Source organism: Pelmatolapia mariae, linkage group LG12 (assembly GCF_036321145.2).
Source record: "Pelmatolapia mariae isolate MD_Pm_ZW linkage group LG12, Pm_UMD_F_2, whole genome shotgun sequence".
Classification (NCBI taxonomy): domain Eukaryota; kingdom Metazoa; phylum Chordata; class Actinopteri; order Cichliformes; family Cichlidae; genus Pelmatolapia; species Pelmatolapia mariae.
In genome coordinates this window covers 30,320,105-30,332,823 of record NC_086237.1, presented here as the reverse complement: position 1 = coordinate 30,332,823, position 12,719 = coordinate 30,320,105, and the positions used below count along the sequence as shown (strand labels likewise).

The window sequence follows — 12,719 nt, the reverse complement described above, 5'->3', positions numbered from 1 at the left end:
TTCAAACATGGAGTGCCAACATGCTTATGAGCACATTTGCATTGTGTACATCTTAAAAAAATAATGAAACAGCCTTATTTAATAATTTTGTAAACTTGTAAATAAATTTTCAACCCTAACAGATGTCAAAATGTGTTTAGGGACTTTTAAAGTCTTTCTTCATCGGGTTATGTGTTTTGAAGTGTGCTATACTAAATTTGTGGGTCATCTGTGTCATCATGGGAACGTCCACGGGGTACTTCAGAGAGAACCCTTCTTAAATAGGAGAGTGTATGATACATCCATAGAGAAACGTGTAAATCTTTGAAAATTGTCTGATTGTTTTACTTAACAGGTGACTGTAAATCAAGTGGACCTTGGTCTATCTCCCTCCAGAACAGAGAACCTGGGATGTCCCTGTGACCCTTTGGTGGGTTAATTTTTTTTTCATTATTAAAGTAATGTTGTTTGAATTTTTTGAATACAGCAAGGTGGCACAGGATAGAACATATTTAAAAATAATTTTTAATGCAATTCAGTTTCTTTACAAAGTTAATCAAAATAAAAAGATTTTCATGAGAATATTATTTTGTTTTATTGAGTTTTACACAGTTTGACATTTCATTGTTCTTTCAATGCACTTCATATGATATCAGTAATTCCATAAATTTTTTCTTCTTTCAGGTGGCTTTAGGAAGACATGTTTTCCAAAACCTTCAAAATAGGCTGGTGCGGCCCTACCAACAGCAGCCCTTGGACCTTGATCATATTGAGTTCCTCTGTGTGAACGCATCAACTCTAGTCTGTTCTCTTTCTGCTCATATTAATGTTCCATCACTGGTAGGTTTATTTGATTTAGTTTTGGTTACCTTTAAAAATCGTTTCAATATATGCCATTATTATGTATCTTATAATGTTAATTTTACAGTGTAGTAATTATGCTATAAAAATACACCTGTCATCCATTGCTTTGTTAAATCCAAGATGAAATTTTGTTCTGTGTTTCAATATAAAGATTGGGGATAAGAATAATGTTACTAAGATGGTAAAACTGAATTCTAGGATTTCATCCAACTAAATATTTTAATGCAACCATTTTTTAGGTAGTTGAAGCTTTTCACCACCTCATCTGCCTCATCCATTCCAATATGGATACAAGAAGGTCTGCCATTGTTGTTGACAGCTCAGCTGGTGAACGGGGGAGGGCAAAGCTCTATGTTTCCAAAGACCACCTCAAAGATCTAATAAAGATGGACCTCTCCGTTCCTTGTATCTCCAAGCTTTTGGGCATATCGCAGAAAACAGTCCGACGAAGAATGGAAGAGTGGGGCCTCTCAATAACGGCAACCTACAGCTCACTATCAGATGATGAACTTGACAACTTAATTGCAGCCATAAAACGGGAATTGAAATATCTGGGTTAGTTATTCATGTGAAAAATAATGCTTGTAATAAGATTCTATTCTATTTTTCTTGCTAGCAACCTTTCATATTTACATGAATAACACTAGCTGAATGTCATGATTAGTTAGTAGTTTGATTTACTGTACTATAAGTGCCTTCCAGTGTGCTGTTGTAATTGTTTCACTATGGAATGTATTTTTAGGCTACAGACTGGTTAAAGGACGCCTCAGGGCACTGGGCCACAGGGTGCAGTGGAACAGAGTATGGGATTCCATGCGTCGTGTTGACAGTGCTGGAATCCTTGAAAGTATGGCAAATCTTGGATGTGTTGTCAGAAGGACATACAGTGTTCCTGGTCCTCTGTCACTGCTCCACATTGACACCAACCATAAGTTAATTAGGTAAGTTTAACATAACTCAATAGTCATAGGGCACATTTGGGCCCAGTACTATTTAACTCATTCATGCATATGCAAACACTGTATTTTACATTACGCCATTACTTTACCGACAAGTTAGCAGTAATATATATATATATATATATGTGTGTGTATATATATATATTCTCTAAATTCTAACAGATTAAGAGAAGTTCACCAGCCTTTGCAGGCTTTTAGAAATGTGTGATCCACTTTCAAATTTGACAAGTCCTAACTTGTAATGTTTCATATTTGATTATTGGTGAAAAATGCAATTAATTAATTATACTCAGTGGCTGAAGTCTTAGGGGCTGTGTCTTTGTCTCTTTACAGATATGGACTTGTGATGTTTGGTGGTGTTGATGGCTTCTCAAGGAAGGTTTGCATTCTTCACTAAAATAGCAGAAAATGTGATGCTAGTACTAGTACTTCCATAATGTCTCTTTATTTTCAGATCTTGTACTTGAAAGCAGCTAACAACAACAAGGCTTCTACAGAACTGACGTTCTTCATTGAAGCTGTACAGAAGCATGGATTTCCATCGAGGTATAATGCAAAAACTTGCTGTTCATATTAGAGCATAGAGGCTTAAATCAGTCTCACTTCAATTTTGAATACACATTCGTGCCTGACACACATGCTTGCTGTCTGGAAATGATTGAATTTTCCTATCATTTGTATTCTATTTGCAGAGAAATACTACAATAATAATAATAATAATAATAATAATACGTTTTATAACACCTTAAGGTTACCTTACAATAGCAACAATACAATATATTGAAACATTGCAAATAAAATTTAGACATAAGTTAAAGAAGAAAAAGGCAACCATGACAGTATAAAAGCTGAGCAAGTTAAAATGGACTAATACAGAATCAGGTGTATGCAATTCTGAATAGATGTGTTTTGAGACGTGACTTAAAAGTGGTGAAAGAGTTTGTGGCCCGGAGATCTGGTGGAGGTACATCCAAAGTCTTGGGGCAGAACAATTAAAGGCTCTGAGTCCCATTGTAGTTAGGCAAGCATGTGGAACAGACAGAAGGGAAGCTGAAGAAGAGCGAAGTGTATGAGGGGGCGAGTACAAATGTAGTACAAATGTAGAAGATCAGATAAATATGGACTAATATGTCAAATCAGTGTCAGCTGTTTCCCATGTGTTTTCATTTTCTTTAATCACACTTGTGTGTCTTTAGCCTGTGTGTTTCTTTTCATTCTTTGTCATGTTGTCTGTTGTCGTTTGTGCCATGTTTCCATGCGTCTCTGCTTCTATGCTCCAGGTTTCAGGTATCTTTGTATCCACGGCGAGTTTCATGTTTTGGTTTTTATGTTTATCTTTATTCTGCCCAGTTTAGCTTCATCTCTGCCTTTTGTTTTGTATAGTTTTTACCAGCCTTAAGAAACTTCTTGCTTTCTGTTAACATTCAAGTTTTGTTCCACATTCCATTTTTGTCTGCACTTGGGTCCACTATTCATACTTCACACAGTCAGCTGCTCAGCCAGACTGTGACAGAACAACCATTTCACTGACTTTGCAAGTTAACATTGCTAGTTGTGCATTGTACTTTTGGGGAAAATATTTACAAATATAGCTCTGCATAAGAGCTCAAAGAGCCCTAAAAATATTATACAGTTGAATGTAAAACATTCACATTTTTCTTTAAATGATTAACTTTAAAATATTGCTAAAATGTGATACTCTGTAATTTCTGTGTCCTTTGTTTTTCATATTTCTAGAGTGAGGGGAGACCAAGGAGTTGAGAATTTTGACATTGCTCGATACATGTTTGAAGTTCGGGGCTGTGGTAGAGGAAGCTTTATGTCTGGCAAAAGCGTGCATAACCAAAGGTATTCCTAATTTACAACAAAAACATATTTTTGATTGCCAGGTGTAGTATTCTGGCGTTAATTATTGAATGTGTTATTAACAAAATTACATTTAAAACTGAATTACTGTGTTACTTCAAATTATAACAAGTTCCCATAACATTTTGTTTGCACAGAATGCTTGGAAATTATTTCATTTTATGAGGATGAATGTCACTGTATAGTGATTTTTTTTTTTTTTTTTTAAATGGTTTTTTCGTTTTGTTTTAAAGGATAGAGCGCCTGTGGCGCGACGTTTGGAATGTTGTTACCAACATCTACTACGATCTTCTTCACAGACTTGAGGAAGACAGACTCTTGGATCCAACAAACTGTACTGACCTTTTTTGTGCACAGTATGTGTTTTTGCCACGAATACAAGCAGATTTGGAGACGTTTATTGAAGGCTGGAACAATCACTCTCTTAGGACAGAGCGGAACTACACCCCAAACCAACTATGGGAGATTGGAAAGACTCAGAATCCAGTCAATCCTCCTGAAAGTATTGTGGTATGATTACACATCTCTAAATTCTTCAAATCGCTTTTTTGAAAAAAAATATATGTATATCATTGACAAAATTAATAAAGCATGTATTTTAAAGACTTCCTGAATTGATGGCGTCTAATTTCAGGCAGAGTATCCAGATGTGGACATTGCAGACTTTGACCAAACTGGTATTCACCTTCCAGAACTTGTGTCTCCACTTGACAGTGAGGAGTTGGAAAGAGTGAGACACCTTTTCAATCCCATGGAACCCTCTATGTCCTATGGGGCTGACATTTACAGTTCCCTTGTCCAGTATGTGGAAGGCATTCTTGAGAACAGGCAGGATTTATAGCTTTATCTAGAGTGATGGTTGAAAAAAAGATGCCCTAACAGATGTTTACATTATGTTGAATTATCAGTTTTTGTATCCAAGGACAGTTACTAAAAGTCTGCATCAATATTTATTTTCAGTTTTTAATGTTAATGCATTTTGTGTTTGATGAGTTTACAGTTATATTTTCCTGATAATCTGTCAGTTAATGCAAAGGTAACAGGATAAATGCTTTCTGTTCTCATGTAAGTCCTTTGTTTAATAATAGCTTCAGTAAAATTTTGTTTAGGTGCCATCATGCCTATTCTTGCTGATTTCTATTTTTATTTAATTGTAAAGGCAATATTCAACTAATCTACTTTATTTACAGTCTGACAAGAATTCTTTTTCTTAACTTTGATGGAGTGGCAACCAGTCTAGAATGTAACTTGTATTTAAGTCCAATAACTGCTGCTCCAAATCCATGTCCTTGACAACTTCTGGATTTTAATTTGGGGTGTTCAAGCATATTTCCTTTGATTTACAAAATGTTTTCAAACAACCTCAAAAATAATCAGGAAAATTATCATCCAATTTTCATAGCTCAAAACTTGACTTTATTGATAACAGCTTGAAAGTGACAAAAACTCTCATGACTGTAGAACTGTAATGTTTTGATGTGTGTTAGCTGTCCTGCATGCGGTAATTAAATAGCTTGACCACAGCTGACAGTGTGGCAGATTTTTATTAACATTATATTCAACAGCATTGGACTGTGTGTAACATTTAATACAGCTTTAGTATTAATCTACTTTTTTTCACCTCTTGTAATCCATGAAACTGCTTCAAACAAAGAGATGATGTGAATCGGATGCATGACAATGACTTTAAGTTAACTAAACAACCCTAAATAACACAATCATTAGTTCCTTAACTTCAAATATAAATGTTAATGGTGGGAACTGTAACTTTAATTTTTATATTTAAACTCGCATAACAATATTCCCAAAAAATCAATAAGCCTAAGTAACAGAGAAACTTTTGGCTATGTAAAACATTTTTCAAGCATGGTAAAGTTTATTCGACATCCAGTGTCTACAAATTGCTTTTAAATAAGGCCGAAACCTGTGGCACAAGTTGCAATGCAATCATCAACATGTTTGGAAAAGACATTGTACTCGTGGAAGTGCCCAGGCACACGCAACGTTCCAAAACATGTAGAGGATATGAGGTAGTCTGCTTTGACTACTTCAACCTTCATGGTACCAGTCGGAATTTCCCACCCGACCCAAAACCTCATCAGCTGGCTGAGCTGGAATGGAGTGGCTGTAAAAATAATCAATGCATTAGAAATCAAATTAGATTCAAATTTTGAATCACAATGCAATTACACTTGCCTGTTTCAATGTAGGTCTTCAGAAATCCCACTGTTTGCATTTGGATGCTTAGTGGGTAAGGTGGATCATCATCGTCTTTATCATCGCCCTCATCTCCTGGCCAAACAATGTGGCTAAGAACAGCCTAAAATGAGATTTCAGAGACACACTTAAGAATGCAACTGCCTTAAAAACAGTTTTTTTACATGTTAAATTTGTGAAGGGACTTTTTTCCGACACTTGGCATTTATATATGGTGTATTCTATGGGGTGCTCATGATGGCACTGGATTATCTGGCAGCCTTTAAAAGAATTTCCCTCAGGATGAATAAAGTATTATCAATCAATCATTTTGTCTCACTTAAAGTATAATGGTAAAAGGACTGATTCTTACTTTTCTACTCTCCCAGACCAAATAAAAAAGCTATAGCTTTATCTATTGACGTAAGTAGTTGATTAATGAAGTTGTCAAACATGATGCAAATACTTCAATGGTATCTTTTTTTTTTTTTTTTTAATTTCTGGAGTAAATTTTTCGATGGATTATTTTGAAAACTCATCTCACATTAATTAAGAAAAGGATATAGAAACATACCGCTATGGATCTTAAAGCCATGTTGCAACTTTAGCATTGCCATGCTGAAAAAATGTCTCTGGACCCCAGTGCCAACAGCTGTGTCACCTATTTTAAAATTGGGAAAAAGAAAAAAACAACAACAACACAAGTAAAGTTACAAACTGCTTTACAGCACCCTTTAATGGAAAATTCTCATTTACCAAGTTGGAATGTTAAACAGCCTTTAAAGAAACTAACTGAATCTATGCTTCACCATAAGCATTACCTTGTAAAGAACAACGAAAAGGTCCTGCCCAATCAATCTGTGGTCTTTTGTAGAAAGCAATGACCTCTTGGCTCTGGGATGTTTGATCTTGTCGAATGTCAATGATAGCTGTGATTTTGGGGTTCTCCTCCTTTTCCTTTAAGAGATGCCTCTTAAACAAAACTGCAGCATCTTGGGGATCACTGGCCTTTTTCCACTGTTCTACTAAAAGATAAAGTACATTGTATGCAAAAATAACATTTTGTACTGTAAACCCAGTAAGCCAAAAAATTAAGGCCCAGCACACTTTCTGGTAAGCACGTCAATTTGGAATCTTAAATATACTCTGACATTTGGTATGAAAAGTACCTTCCTTATTGTTGGCTGGGATGTCAGTGTTCATCTCAGCAGCAAAATTGAGAAGTGTGTCTCTGACTTCATGTGCTGTGTGATGCAGGTCATCCACTTCACTTTACCCAAAGTGGTGCAAAAGAAAAAAAAAAAGATCAGTGTTTAAACATATATACACTGATCCAGATGCAGGAATACTGTCAATAAAAGACAAGGTCACCTAAACAATGCACTCTAAAGAAGCAAAAGTATGTTGTCAAAATGCCAGGATGAACACTGATAAAAGCTCATCCATGTGGTCAACATGATCATAGAAGATGAACAGGTTAGGTAAGGATGAGCCCCTGCTATGACATGATGCAAAGACAGAAGCAAGAGCAACTATAAATGTGCTACACATAGCATTTGTTTAGTGTTGTCCAACTAAAATGAACTTACCGATCACCACACGTACTGGCATGCAAGACCAAGTCATCTGGAGGATAACGATTTCCACAAACAGGACAAGAAGGCTGAAGAGTATATTGCAATTAAAAAGTGTATTTATTTTAGTCCTAGCAAAGATGAACAGTCCAAATCTAGCACAGAATGCCACAGGTAATTAGCAAATAATGAAACAGTTGAACAAAGATCCGCTTGGAATTTTGTATTGTCCATATTACAATGTTAAATATATCTGGGAACTCACCTCCAATTGGTCTTCATTCTGATGTGCCTGGTCAGTCATGCTTTCACACGCAGCTTCCTGGTAAAGGAATATAATGTTACATTACACATTTATGGTAGGTACATGCTGCTCACGATTTGTCATTTAGAGTAAACTAGGGGATCAACGCCCCTCATGGGGACACTCCAATAGGGCATAAAGTTTTGGACTCTCCACCAATTGCTCTAAAGAAACGAAGAAGCTTCTCAGATGAGAGGTGGCACATCTTCAAGGAAACTTATAGAAGTCCAGATGTTTTCTTTGCAAACTCTTTAGACTACAATGACTGGGATGACTGAGAAACTTCACAGACATTTAGAGCAAAACTTACGACTGATTTCAGCACATACATTGACTCTGGAAATTCACCCAAAGTAGTCTTGGGTAAAGCATAATATTCTGTCCTTCCATTTTGAAAGTAGTAAAAAGAATACAACTTAAAAAGTTTTAGTTTTTAGCAAAGGTGGTAGCAATGTTTGTTTTACTGTTGAATTTGGCTTACTTGTACACAGTTTTCTACGTGACAAACAAGTAGCTGAAGAGGCATAGTCACACCACAGGTCTTGCACTGAGACTTCGGCATTTTGCTGAATTCTGCAGCATCATGTGGAAGAGGTGTAGTATCAATTTTTTCTTGGAGAGAGACAATATAAAGTGTATTTTTTCCATTGTTGGTGGCCATCTTGAGCGTCTTGGCTGTGTAGCCTTGTGTTCCCTGAGATACTAGAGAGAGATTTCTCTGTCCGCTACCACCTAGAATATGGAACAAAAACCAAGTAATGCATTCGCAATACAGCAATGTTCTAAAAGTTGAGATAATAAAGTACAAATAAATCCATAACATTATGGAACACTACTCTTGTATAGCAATGTCTTTAAAAACTACCTTGTAGCAACCTATACTTTTCATTTTTAAACAATGCTTAAAATGTTAAATGAATCACTAGACCAAAACAATATTTCATTCATAACTATATTCCGAATATTCAAGTTTTTTATTAAGTGATGCTGTACTGTTGATGTTATACCTGTAAACAATGGAAGTGTATTGATGTGCATCTTATGCCTTTATTGCTTTTCAATCACAATGCGCAAAAAAAAGTGAGTTAATCTAAAAAAAAAGACCATGCCTACAAATTTGAAAACTAAATAATAAAAGCCATATCAGTGTTCCATAAGTTATTCTCGGAAGAAGTGTTAGAAATGTTTTAATTAGACACAAAAGCTTCTTCTAAAACTTATCCGGATGCTTTTGGCTCTAAGTAAATGTCTTCTATTAACTCAGACACAAAGTCAGGGAGTTAAAATGACTTACCTCCTGCTTTATACAAGAGCCATCCACCAGTTAGGGCCTTCATCTTCGGATACTCTTCATGCAGAGCTACAGTAATCTAAATTAGGGTTAAAAGAAATCAAACATTTCCTCATGATTAGTTTGTCAAGTCAAATTGTAACATTTTTCAATTTTAATTTTGAAGTTTAAAATTAGATTTTTTTTGACAAGGTAAAGGCATCTAAAATTGAGAAAAGTACTTCTTCATGATCAGCATTGTCAGCTATGCTGAGAGTTCGCCTTCCAAGTCCAGCTTGAAGAAGCCGTATTTCATTCTTTGGGGTTTTTGTCGTGGAATCAGGCAAAAGACAGAATTGCAACTGAAGGTTGCGAACTGCATGTATGACATTACTAGGAGCTGGGAAAGGCCTCTTTCCTTTGGATTGCCTTCTTTGAAACATTGCTGGAAATGACCTGTAAATAAGATTATACATTTGAGGCATTAAACACTTTGCCAATTTCTTCCAAATTAAAGCAAGACTACTCATCTGATTGGAAAAGTACTGCATTACTGTTAAGGTGAAATGTCATAATGATGTTTAAGGAGGATCCAAGTGCATCGGTAATTTGCAGAGCAGGTTGTTTAAATAAAAAGATGACTTACATAAAAGAGAGTAAGAGTAAAAGCTGAACACACAATAGAGACAAATCATGGATGCAGCATTTTACTTTTGTGCATGCCAGGTTAAAGCCTATGAATTATATTTTTAAACCAAGACCAAAGAGTAACTCAAAACCAAAGGGTTGCTTGAATCCAGTATTCATTATATCCTTGTCAGTACAGATGTTGTGTCTTCTCCAGAATACAGGGAAAAGAATATTAAAAATATGAACAACTGAAATACAAACCTAATTATCTGGGCTTCTACTTTACTGAATATCTTAGATTACTGTTCCATAACACTCCCCCCCCCCAAAAAAAAAAGAAAGGAGTAGCATTACTGGCAAATTTCTTTTTCTTTTTACCTTTGCATTTCTATTTGGGTGCTCACTCTTGGGGTTTGCTGAGGCACTGTCGCAGTAACAGATGTGGTTGCAGTTCCACTCCTAATATCAGACTGGGAAGTTGACAGAATTCCCACAAGATTCAGTATAGCCTTCTCTATTGCAGTCTTTGGCTCCTGTTGAAAATATATTTATATGTTATTGAACATCTGCATCTTCATTTAAACAATACCATATGGTTTCCCGATATATCCCTATTCCCTTATTAACCTAATATTAAAATAGTTAACAGTATAACTAATAGTCATGAGTGAGAGTTTAAAAGAACACTAAGGAAGCTTGTTAAGCCATAGTTACAGTAGTAGAAGAAAATTGAAATCAAATACTTTATACACGCACATATATTTGTGCTGTCAGCGGTAATCTCCTTAAAATGACGTTAACCGATTTTCTGTTAGCAAGTTAGCGCAGCGTAACACGTTAGCGCGGTTTGCTCGTTAACGCGTTAGCAGCTACTGAAAGTTAAGCTAGGTCCCCTAACTTTCAGTAGCTGCTGAAAGTTGTTGTATACTGTAATTACTGTAGTATTACTCTAACACAAACTCGGGGGTGACCTGGGACCAGTGCTAAGGTCAAGTCAGAGCATTTCAGTTCCAATTATTACCAAAACGACATCTCATCGGGATTAAACTTAAATCCAAACACATAATTCTCCACGATGCTGATGTTTAAGCAGACAGACCGTGCCACACAGGAGACTATTTGAACACATGCAACACTAGGGCTAATGTTGAGAGCCCTTTTTAAGCTAGCTTTTGGCACCGTGAAAAATTACAGTGTAGTAACCAAACATGATATTCCAAAATATATGTCTGGACAATTAGCTTGTTCCAGTAAACCATAAATTAAAGCTTACCTGCGCCGCAGAAGCGCCACCATCTTCAAACTGTGTTACCCTTCCAGGACCTGAAGGTCCGTAAAGCACCCCCCCCCCCACAGCCAAACCCATCTGTTCTCTGATTGGATTGTTTAATTTGTGATTGACATGACATTGACCAATCAGCTTAAAGGAAGAAAAATAGGGTCAAAATTCGTACTTGTAACTTGGAGGGTCTTTTTTGGCTAAGTCCACACACAAATCTTTTTTACGCACGCACAAATCTTTTTTACACATACAAATCTTTTTTACGCGCGCACAAATCTTTTTTACACATACAAATCTTTTTTACGCACACACAAATTTTTTTTACACATACAAATCCTGATTTAAAAGTACAAAACCGATTTACAAGTACAAAATATTTATGACCACATTTTGAGCCCATACAGCTGCAGCAAATGTTACTAACACTTCAGTCTAACACCGCTGCCTAAGTCCAGAAAGATTGGTGTGCTGACCGCAGATTACTTGCAATAGCAGCTATTAGAGGTGAAAGCCACAGGTTTGAAAGATAGCAATCTCTGGGTAGACTGGATTATCCAGAATTCCAGAGAACAAGAGGTGGGAGACTGCATAGCTTGTGCTACAGCCAGGCCCCATCTTTTCACTGAACCAGCTCTACTCTATCCTAATGACACCTGGGGATTCAATTGCATGCTGCAAATTACTCAAGCTGCAACACCAGCAAATTCTATAACCTTAGCTAGCTTGTTCCGGCCAATCGCTAACACCACTAAAGTAGGCCCATTCACCCCTAAATAAGACAACTACACTTGTTTCAATCTAACTGTTGGCACTGCACAACCAGACAATAATTATGACCAGACCCCATTGGACTGGTGCTCCCTAACCCTCCCAAGCTATCATACTGGAGCTTGTATGGGTAAGTGGGCTCGTGCTTGGCTCTATAGAGAGCGAAAATGTGAAGTCATTTCTGGGGTAAAACCGCAAAGGATTGTAGGTGCAAGTGGTACTAGCGCGTACGGGCTATTACAAGACAACAGTCACACAGAGATAAACAGAGACACAAAGAATGGCAAGAAGCTGTTGTATTATTGTTGTATTACCCGACGGGTAAAGAGATCGTTTTTTATCGGATTCCTTCGTGGAAGAAAAATTGTTCAAGTCATGTTTCCGAAGTCAGGAAGAGGCGGTGGATGGCCTGGATTGCAGCTATTAGAAGACCAAATAATGTGTAACGTTCCAGAACACTCCAGCTCAAATGTTAGTCTTCTCCAAGCATTTCAACAAAGGTTCAATTCAATTCAGTTTTATTTATATAGCACCAAATCACAACAACAGTCGCCTCAGGGCGCTTTATATTGCACAGTAGATCGTACAATAATAGATACAAAGAAAAACCCAATAATTATATGACCCCATATGAGCAAGCACTTTGGCGACAGTGGGAAGGAAAATCTCCCTTTTAACAGGAAGAAACCACCAGCAGAACCAGGCTCAGGGCCATCTGCTGCGACCGGTTGGGGTGAGAGAAGGAAAACAGGACAAAGACATGCTGTGGAAGAGAGACAGATATTAATAACAGATATGATTCAATGCAGAGAGGTCTATTAACACATAGTGAGTGAGAAAGGTGACTGGAAAGGAAAAACTCAATGCATCATGGGAGTCCCCCGGCAGCCTACGTCTATTGCAGCATAACTAAGGGAGGATTCAGGGTCACCTGGTCCAGCCCTATGCTTTAGCAAAAAGGAAAGGAAGCCAATGAAGGGAAGCCAAAACAGGAGAAATATGCTCTCTCTTTCTACTCCCTGTCAGT

General features: G+C 36.9%; 1 long non-coding RNA gene across 1 annotated transcript; it reads right to left on the bottom strand.

The window, feature by feature from the left end:
* Positions 1-8,367: 8,367 nt before the first annotated feature.
* On the bottom strand, positions 8,368-9,386 carry LOC134639522 (uncharacterized). Its single transcript, XR_010095360.1, has 3 exons — positions 9,255-9,386; positions 9,037-9,112; positions 8,368-8,474 (listed from the first exon to the last, which is right to left on the bottom strand). It is a non-coding gene; the product is annotated as an uncharacterized LOC134639522 (long non-coding RNA).
* Positions 9,387-12,719: the final 3,333 nt, after the last annotated feature.